The following is a 9,061-nucleotide window of genomic DNA, read 5'->3' as shown; positions in this document are numbered from 1 at the left end:
CCTGGCTAGGCCTTTCTGCCACCTACAGTTTAGAACAGGAGTCCAAAGAACTGGACCGGCCCTGCTGGGGCACCCTTCCCCCCAACCCCTTAGACCAGCCCCTGTGGTCCCGGGCGCTTGTAACTTTGCTCTCGACACAGGGGGAAGCAGGGAGTGTGTGTGTGTTGTCTGTGCTGTATGTGTATGTGCTCATATCTGTCTGCATGTATCGTTTGTATAGGTGTCTGTGTGCATCTCTCTCTGTGGCTATGCATGTGTATGTATGTGTCTGTCTGTGCATCTGTGTATGTGTTTGTGTGGGCATGTGTGTATATTGTGTCTGTGTGTGTCTCTGTGTCTTGTGTGTGTTATGTATGTATGTGTGTGTGTGTTGTGTGAGAGAGAGTGTGGGCAGTAACACAGACACGGCCACCAGAGGAATCACACTGAGTTTTCCCCTCTCAACACAGTCAATTACGGAAGTTGATATCTGGGGAGGAGAATGGGCTTTTTTTGCCTTTTAAAAAACTTTTTGTTGTGAAATAGGTGGGGCTTACATGTCAGATCATTTTCTGTGTGTGTTCAGCAACTGAAATACCTTAGCAAACACTGGCTTTTTCCCTTACCCTTTAGTTTTAACAAATGGTTTTGAACAGGTAGCAAGTTAATGTGGTTCCAGTTCAGAGGTCATAAAGGGATGAAGAGAACGGTCTCCCTTCCCTGGTCTCTGTGCCAGCTACTCACCTTTCTGAGAGAGGCCACGGCTGAGGCCACTAGAGGACATCCCATCTGGCCCTGGGGCTCCTGCTCCTGGGGGCGCCGGGCCTCCCAGAGCACCCCCCTGTCCCCGCAGCAGGATGCCTTCCTGCACGCTGGGCTCCACCCATGACCACTCTCACCCTGCTTCCCCTCAAATGGGGGGTTCCCAGTCTGACCCAAATCTGTCTTGGAAGAAGTACAGCCCGAAAGCTCCTTAGAAGTGAGGGATTTGTCTCTAAAAAAGGAGACTCTGTCTCACACACTTTGGACATGTTGTCAGGAGAGACCAGTCCCCGGGAAAGGTCCTTCAAAGAGATGGAATGACACCGTGGCTGCAACTTGTGAGGACGGCAGGGCCAGCCATCGTTTCATTCATGGTAGAGAGGTATCAGTATGTGTCAACTAGCAGCCCTGCTGGCATAGCACTAACTCGTTGGGCTGCTAACTGCAAGGTCAGCAGTTCAAGGACCAACCAGCCATTCCATAGGAGAAATGAGACTTTCTACTCTTACAAAGAGTTACAGTCTCAGAAACCCCAAGGGGGGTGTTCTATCTGGTCCTAAAGGGTCACTTATGGGGACGGGGGGAGAGAGGAGGAGTCAACTTGATGGCAGTGGGTTTTTTAGGCTTAATATCAATTCAGTGATATTACCTGCTATTGAGCCAGCTCAAGTCTGTGGTGCCCTTCTGTGTAACCGAATGACACGTTGCCTGGGCCTTTGCCATCTTCCTGCTCATGTCCGAGTCTGCTGTGTGAACTGACTCTGCCAGCTATTGGGTTGAGCCGATGACGTGCTCAAAGAGAGCCAGCGGAGATCTCTCTTGTGAGGGCCATCCTGGTCGTATTTCTTCTAAGACCGATCTGTTTGCTTTGCAGGTCGTTTTTTCAAGATGCAGCGTCATCTCGGCGATGCGTTCTGGCCTCTTTTTCACTGTCCCCTTCCACATGCAGGTGAAGTGAATGAAAAAGGCCCCCGGAAACCCACTGCAGTGTAAGGGAGCCACACAGAATTTTAGAAAGAAAGATCATTCACTTGGTCAGCAGCTCTAGAACAAACGCTCAATCACAGGGTATGTAACACTTAACCCAAGTCAGTCAAAGGCAAAAAGGCTCTCTTGCTGGTGGAAAGTTCAACCTTGACTGGCTATTTAGTGGGATGGGAGGGAGGAGGGTCTCAGAAGTGGAGAGCCCTGTGGGCTCGCCAAGCCCCATCTGACTCCAGGGGCTGAGACAGCTTCCTAGCCCTGGCCAGGAGCCAAGAGGAGACGATATTGGCTTGACGACAAACATGACAAATGTCCACCTCTGTGTGCCAGGCACCATGCTAGGATCACACACTGGCTGGGCAACGGGCTCTTCTCACCAGGAAGTTTTCCAGCGACACAGAGTGACCTGCATGTCCACTCATTTCCCTCTTACCTGTCCTTAAACGACACGGGCTTGATAAAGAAATGATCCCCTGCCACCTGAGACGTGTTTGGAAAGGGCATATACCTTTCATCCTGAATTTCACACGCAGATGAAGAGCCCGCACCCCAGTTTCGTCCTCTGCCTGGAGGCCAGGAGCTGACCCACTGAGCTCCCCACCCCCGACCCCTGCTTCTCAGGTGTTTTTGTCTGAAACAGCACCAGAGGCACCAGAGCTTCTGACGGGCATCAGGGCAGATCTAGTCACGTCAAGGACAGCTGTCTTCGAGGTGCTGCCATGGATTGAATGTGTGCCTCACAAGTGTGCACCGTGAATCCTAACCCCTGCACCCAGGCTTAAGTGTCAGACTGCTGACTGCAAGGTCAGTGGTTCGCATCCACCTCAGGAGAAAGAGGAAGCTCTCTACTGAGGCAGATTCACGCTCTCAGAAATGTCAAGGGGCCAGTTCTCCTCTGCCCTCGAGGGTCCTATGAGTTGAAAGAGACGGGTTAGTAGGTCTTTTTATTTTAAAGGAGTTCAATGTCAGGAGCTGCTCTAATTGCTTTATACACAGAACTCATTTACCCTATAGAGCAACTCCACAAGGTTAATGTTACCATTGCCCTGTTTTACACACAAGGAAACGAATGAACAGGCTGCACAATATATCATGTTTGGACCCACGGATCAAGCTCAGAAGAGAACGTCTCCTAATTTATTTTTGAAAGGAGCGAACTTGCGTGCTGGTGTTGGACCATTTACCAGGGAGGCAACCCACAGTGTGTCCCTGGGGGTCTACGCTGACCACTCGGAGTAGACAGTCACAAACCACTTATCAGGGTTGACTTTCTGTCTTCCCAACCTTGCTTTCTTGTAAAGTCTGACATGGGCTTGTGGACGTTTCTGGTGGCTTTGGAGTGAGCGAGTGCTTGGGTTCAAATCCAGGCCCAGGATTGGTGTGTGGTTTGGGATTTCCATTATTATTATTTTTTAATTAATTACCACTTTTATCTTGTCTAATCATAAACAACTAGTTTCACTTCACAGACTGCTAGGTCTTTGTTAAAGCACATCACACAAATTTACTTCCTTCTCTGCAAAACCAAAGGCAGATTTATCTCTCCTTTTAAATCCTTTAATGTATCAGGTTTTCCTTGTGGAAGCAAAATCTAACATAAATGATTTCAGTCTGGTTTTTTGTTTTTGTTACTGTTCTCCTCAGGTTTTTTTTAATCGTTTTATTAGGGGCTCACTCAACTCTTATCACAGGGATTTCCATTCTTGTGGGGGGTTTTGATTTTGCTTTCTCCTCTGTCGAACCGGAGGACTGGCCTCAGGGGGCTATCGAGAGGATTGAGAGAGGTGGCCAGGGGTCCCTTCTGACTCATGATGACCCTCTAGGGCAGTGGTTCTCCCTCTTCCTCATGCCGTGACCCTTTCAGACAGCTCCTCATGTGGTGGTGACCCCCCAACCATCAAATTATTGTCGTTGATGCTTCACAACTGTCATTTTGCTACTGTTATGAATCGTCATGTAAATATCTGATATGCAGGATGTATTTTCATTACAAATTGAACATCATTAAAGCACAGTGATTAATCACAAAAACAATATGTAAGTATATGTTGTAAAATATTTATTTCTAATGACAAATAAATGAAATTTTGTCTTGAAGCTTGGTGTAGCATGGGTAATACTCATATGTGGGCATATCTGCATGTGGGCGGACACCCTGGAGACGGAGAGAAGAGCCGTGTTTTGGTTCCTAAGACCATCGTAAATATGTTTTCTAAAATAAATAATAATAAATAAAAATATGTGTTTTCTGATGGTCTTAGGCGATCCCTGTAAAAGGGTCATTTGACCCCCAAAAGGGTCGAGACCACAGGTTGAGGACGGCTGCTCTAGGGCATCGGCATCGCAGAACTGTCCCTGTGGGTTTCTGAGGCTGTAAGTCCTTGCTAAAGCAGAGAGACTGGTTTCCTGTCACACACAAAGCAGCTAGTGGCTAGCAGCCCAACTTATAAGTCACAAGGCCACCAGGACTGCTTACTAAGGAACCCTCCTCAGCCCAGGAGTCAGTGCTAACTCACAGCCGACTCATAGGTGTCCACAACCACTTGCTTTAGCTTTTTTTGGGTAATTAGAGAGAGCCTTGATCCCAGAGCTGGTGTTTTGGGTTCAAATCCCAGCCCTACTGGCTTATCAGCTATATGGGTTTAGACTGGTTCCCTCGCCTGCCTCTGTGACTCATTTTCCTTATCTGGAAAAGGGGATCATCGTAGTGTCTCTTCCGTCCGTTTGCTGTACTGTGGTGGCTCCTGGGGTGCTGGTATTTCAGATGCAGCAGGGTCCCCCTTGGTGGACAGGTTGCAGCAGACCGTCCACACTGCGACAGGGCCGGCAGAAGGGACAGCTTATGAAGGACGGTGGAACGTTGTCTGATGAGGCTCAGATTCAAGGACATTCTGTAGTGGGTCAGTGAACAAGGAGAAAGCCCCTCAGTGAGATGGAATGATACAGGGGCTACAGCAATGGGCCAACCATGGCCATGATTGTGAGGGTGATGCCCGCAGGACCAGGCAGTGTCTGGCTCTGTTGGACATTGGGTCACGATGTCCTGGAACTGCCCTGATCCCTAACAACAGTAAGCACTGTGCTAATGTCAATGTGAGGCTTCATTGAATTGACCTGTGTAAGTAGGTTTATAAAATTAGCATTTAGGTACAATTGAAACAGAAACTACAGTGCTTTGATTAGGACTCCCCTCCATAAGTTGTTAAGTCTATTCCAATTCACAGTCACCCCTTGTGTGTTAGAGTAGAACTGGGCCCCACAAGCTGTTTAGTGGCCGATCATAAGGCTCTTGCTCCAGGGAGCCTGTGGGTGAACTGGAAATGTGATCTAACTTCGAAGCTAAGTGCTGAACTGCCTGTCCAACCCAGAGGAGGCTCTCATTAGGACAGAGGGGTCCTAAAGAATGCTCTTTCTAGCTGTGTGTGGGGAGAGGTGCAGGGAATTGTGGGAAACTCTATCTGGTGTCACAGGTTTTAGCAATGGGAATGGAAGCAGAGGTGGGGGGAGGCGCTGGGACAGGGTGCAGCTGGGCAGGAAGGCATGGGGCCTCCTGGTGGGCTCCTTCCGCAGGAATCAGCTCTCAGCTGAGGAGTGGGATCCAGAGTGAGGACACGACTGACTGCCTTGAAGTAGTTTTATCAGAGAGGCAGGTGCCTCGATGGACGTTTCCTGGGACTGGACTCTGGAAGAGAATCCTCCCCAGTCAGTGTGTGCCACAGACACTTTCCCAAAGTACTGTTTTAAAGGCCCAAAACATATAAGATGATCAAGATTACAACCAGACATAAACACTAAAAAGAGCACATAGGTAATATGAGTGCGGATTATTTCCCTGTCAACTCAATAAAGAAGAGGCTCAACAGCTGTTGCGTAACTACTACTGTTTTGAAGCACAAATAAGTGTAAGCAAGATTTTGAAACATCTGCAGCAACTGTGCTGAAGCAACCACTGTGGCTGGTTGCTTCATTAAGCTCATACTGGAAGGGAATACGAAATGTTAGTAGGAGATTAGAAGAAATAACGATGACAATTGTGTCCCTCTCAGAAACTCATTGATTTAAACTGACAGCCCCTCAGGAAATGTGTTTTTTTTTAAATCATTTTATTGGGGGCTCATACAACTCTTATCACAATCCATACATACTTCACTTTTGTCAAGCACATTTGTACATTCGTTGCCCTCATCATTCTCAAAATATTTGCTCTCCACTTAAGCCCTTGGTATAGCTCCTCATTTTCCCCCTCCCTTCCCGATCCCCCCTGCCTCATGAACCCTTGATAATTTATAAATTATTATTTATTTTGTCATGTCTTACACTGTCCGACGTCTCCCTTCACCCACTTTTCTGTTGTCCGTCCCCCAGAGAGGAGGTTATATGTAGATCCTTGTAATCGGTTCCCCCTTTCTACCCTACCTTTCCTCCACCCTCCAGGTATCACCATTCTCACCACTGGTCCTGAAGGGATCATCCACCCTGGATTCCCTGTGTTACCGGTTCCTATCTGTACCAGTGTACATCCTCTGGTCTAGCTGGATTTGTAAGGTCAAATTGGGATCATGAGGGAGGAAGCATTCAAGAATTAGAGGAAAATTGTGTGTTTCATTGTTGCTACACTGCACCCCACGACCCTTCTGTAAAAGGGTGTCCCATTACCTACAGATGGGCTTTCGGTCCCCACTCTGCACTCCCCCTCATTTACAATGGTATGAATTTTTGTTCTTTGATGAAGAAATGTTTAAAAATGTGGACGGCAAGTGAGAAACATGGGTTATAAAATGGTGCAACTTGAGTGGATTCTATTTTTTACGCAAACAAGTGTCCTAAGATACAAAAGAGACCCCACTCTTTTGTCTTGTTTGAGAAGAACATTCATTAAGTCTGATGAGAGACATATCAGCCAGATGAAGGAGGCCATTAGCATGAGGTCAAAACAGTGCCCACGGAGGGCGGAGGAGGAGGGAGAAGGGGGACCGATCACAAGGATCGACATGTGACCCCCTCCCTGGGGGACGGACAACAGACAAGTGGGTGAAGGGAGACGTCAGACAGTGTAAGACATGACAAAAGAATAATAATTTATAAATTATCAAGGGTTCATGAGAGTGGGGGGGGGTGGCAGGGAGGGAGGGAAGGGAAAAGGAGGAGCTGATACCAAGGGCTCAAGTAGAAAGCAAATGTTTTGAGGATGATGGTAACAAATGTGCTTGACACAATGTGTGTATTTATGGATTGTGATAAGAGTTGTATGAGCCCCCAATAAAATGATTTTTTAAAAATGGTGTCCACAGGTTTGTTGGTACAAAGCTTTAAAAAGGGCATGGAGGGCAAAGGAAACTGTCACAAAAGCATGGTTGGTGACAGATCAATACATCACAATTATTGGTGGGACCGCAGAAACAGGAAAGGGACCATGACTGGGACATGTACACAGGTACGGGGCCGTCAGGCCAAGGACTCTTGACTATGAGATCCCCTCTTAAACCTCACTGCCATTGAGTCCATTCTGATCCTAGTGACCCTATAGGACAGGGTAGAACTGCCCCTGTGAATTTCCGAGACTGTCACTCTTACAGACTAATTTTTCTCTCACAGAGTGGCTGGTGGTTTTGAACTGCTGACTTTGTGGTTAGACTTCGTGGTTAGCAGTCTAACACGTATCCACCCCTTCTACTGTTCCCAATAGGTGATCTCTGTCAAGCACACACTTAGGCAAGCCTCTAAGAGAGACTGCCCCTTCCAGGACTGGCTTGAGCAGCTTGGAGGTACCCTACTTTCTAGGCACTCTGTGTTAGCGATCAGAAAGAATTCAGGAGAGGCTTCATCTATATGGGGACTGCATATGGATTTGAGGCTGTCCGTGCCATCCATAGCCCTTTGCAACCCAGGTGCTTAGAATTTAAGCTCTAATACAGAAGCAAACAAACAAAATAAACCACAGTATTGGGGTGTGTGTGTGTGTGTGTGTGTGTGTGTGTGTGTGTGTGTACAAAATACACCTTAAAAAAGGTAGGAAACATTTTGTTTTAAAAAGAAAGATACGGAAAAAGCATGGAAAAACCAACGCTCAGTGCTAGGGACCAAACCTTAATCTGGGGTTATTCTCGTCTCCCCACAGGATTGGGGAGCGTGCTCCCTGGGGCTGTCTCTTGACTCCACTTCTGGAAACTACTGAAGTCAGTTTCTCAGTTCAGTTCACACCAGGGGGCTTCATGCCCTGGGTTGAATTTCATCCCTTGTCTGCTGTATGACCTCAGGTCCGTTTCCATGCTGAGCTACCCTTTCCACAGGGTGCAGCTGGGTTTGCAGGCTCCACTCCCACTCCCACCTCCCATCCCCAGGCTCTCAGTTATTCACTGAGGCTTTATTCTACAGGCCCTTTATTCCTACAGTTCCACTGGAGGTACTTGGGAGCAGCTAAACACAGATGCAGAGACCGGGGACCATCAGGAAGTAGGGAAGGTGCTCTGCTCCTAGGGCGGGGGTGGGGGCGTGGGAGGAATATAGGGGTGGGGGAGGGCGTTCAGTAGACCTGAGTAGCCCAAAGGGATGGGTGTTTGGACGCTAGGCAATCTCAGTTTCAACCAAAGGCAATAATTTCATTGATCAGAATTGCTGGTAGTTAAGGAGAGGTTGCCCAGGCTAGCGATGGAGTGCTTACCATTCAGTAATGCACTCCTATTCTCCATCCTCTTCTACCCACAGAGAACAGGTAGCTAACACTTGTGGGCAGGCACCCCGCGTACCTGTATGTAGGAGAGACTTGTCAGAGCACCATGCCAGTCTTTCTTGATGCGCCAGAACGTTTGTTCCGCAAGTTGGCCGTTCCCAGTCCTGGAGTGTGGGGTGGATAGTGGCGACGACATTTAAATAGCTGGTACTTGGAAATTAAGTAAAAGCTTTAACAACTCCTCCAGCGACCGCGGCAGGACTCGAACCTGCAATCTTCTGATCCGAAGTCAGACGCCTTATCCATTAGGCCACGCGGCCGCCCAACGCCAGTAACTCTTTGCCCAACCTAGAAAGCATTGTTACCGCCCACCGGCTTGCTCTGGGTTAATCCACTTCCTTTCTGAACAGGGGAGGTTGGACCTTGGTTCCCCGCGTGCTGCAAGGAGGGCTCACCCGGAAGTCTCCTTCCCCCCCGCGGACGGATCGGTCCATTTGCGGCCTTACTATTGGCCTCGCCGGGAGGCTCCCGCCTGCGTCTCGGGGAGCCGCGGGACCTCGCTGGGTGCGGACGGGAAGTTGCGGCCGCCAGCTGGGAGCGCTGGTCGCGTGGAGGCCGCGCCGAGGGGACCCCGGGCCCCGGCCTGGGATCGGGAGAGCCGCCGCC

At 48.8% G+C, this 9,061-nt stretch overlaps 1 non-coding gene across 1 annotated transcript; it reads right to left on the bottom strand.

Annotated features, from left to right (window-relative positions):
• Positions 1–8,642: 8,642 nt before the first annotated feature.
• TRNAR-UCG lies at positions 8,643–8,715 on the bottom strand. The gene has a single exon. It is a non-coding gene; the product is annotated as a tRNA-Arg (tRNA).
• Positions 8,716–9,061: the final 346 nt, after the last annotated feature.

This window comes from Echinops telfairi, unplaced genomic scaffold (genome assembly GCF_000313985.2).
Source record: "Echinops telfairi isolate 266 unplaced genomic scaffold, ASM31398v2 ScPeMD7_7409;HRSCAF=8447, whole genome shotgun sequence".
Taxonomy (NCBI): domain Eukaryota; kingdom Metazoa; phylum Chordata; class Mammalia; order Afrosoricida; family Tenrecidae; genus Echinops; species Echinops telfairi.
The sequence above is the reverse complement of the archived record's forward strand: the minus strand, read 5'-3'. Positions and strand labels throughout refer to the sequence as shown.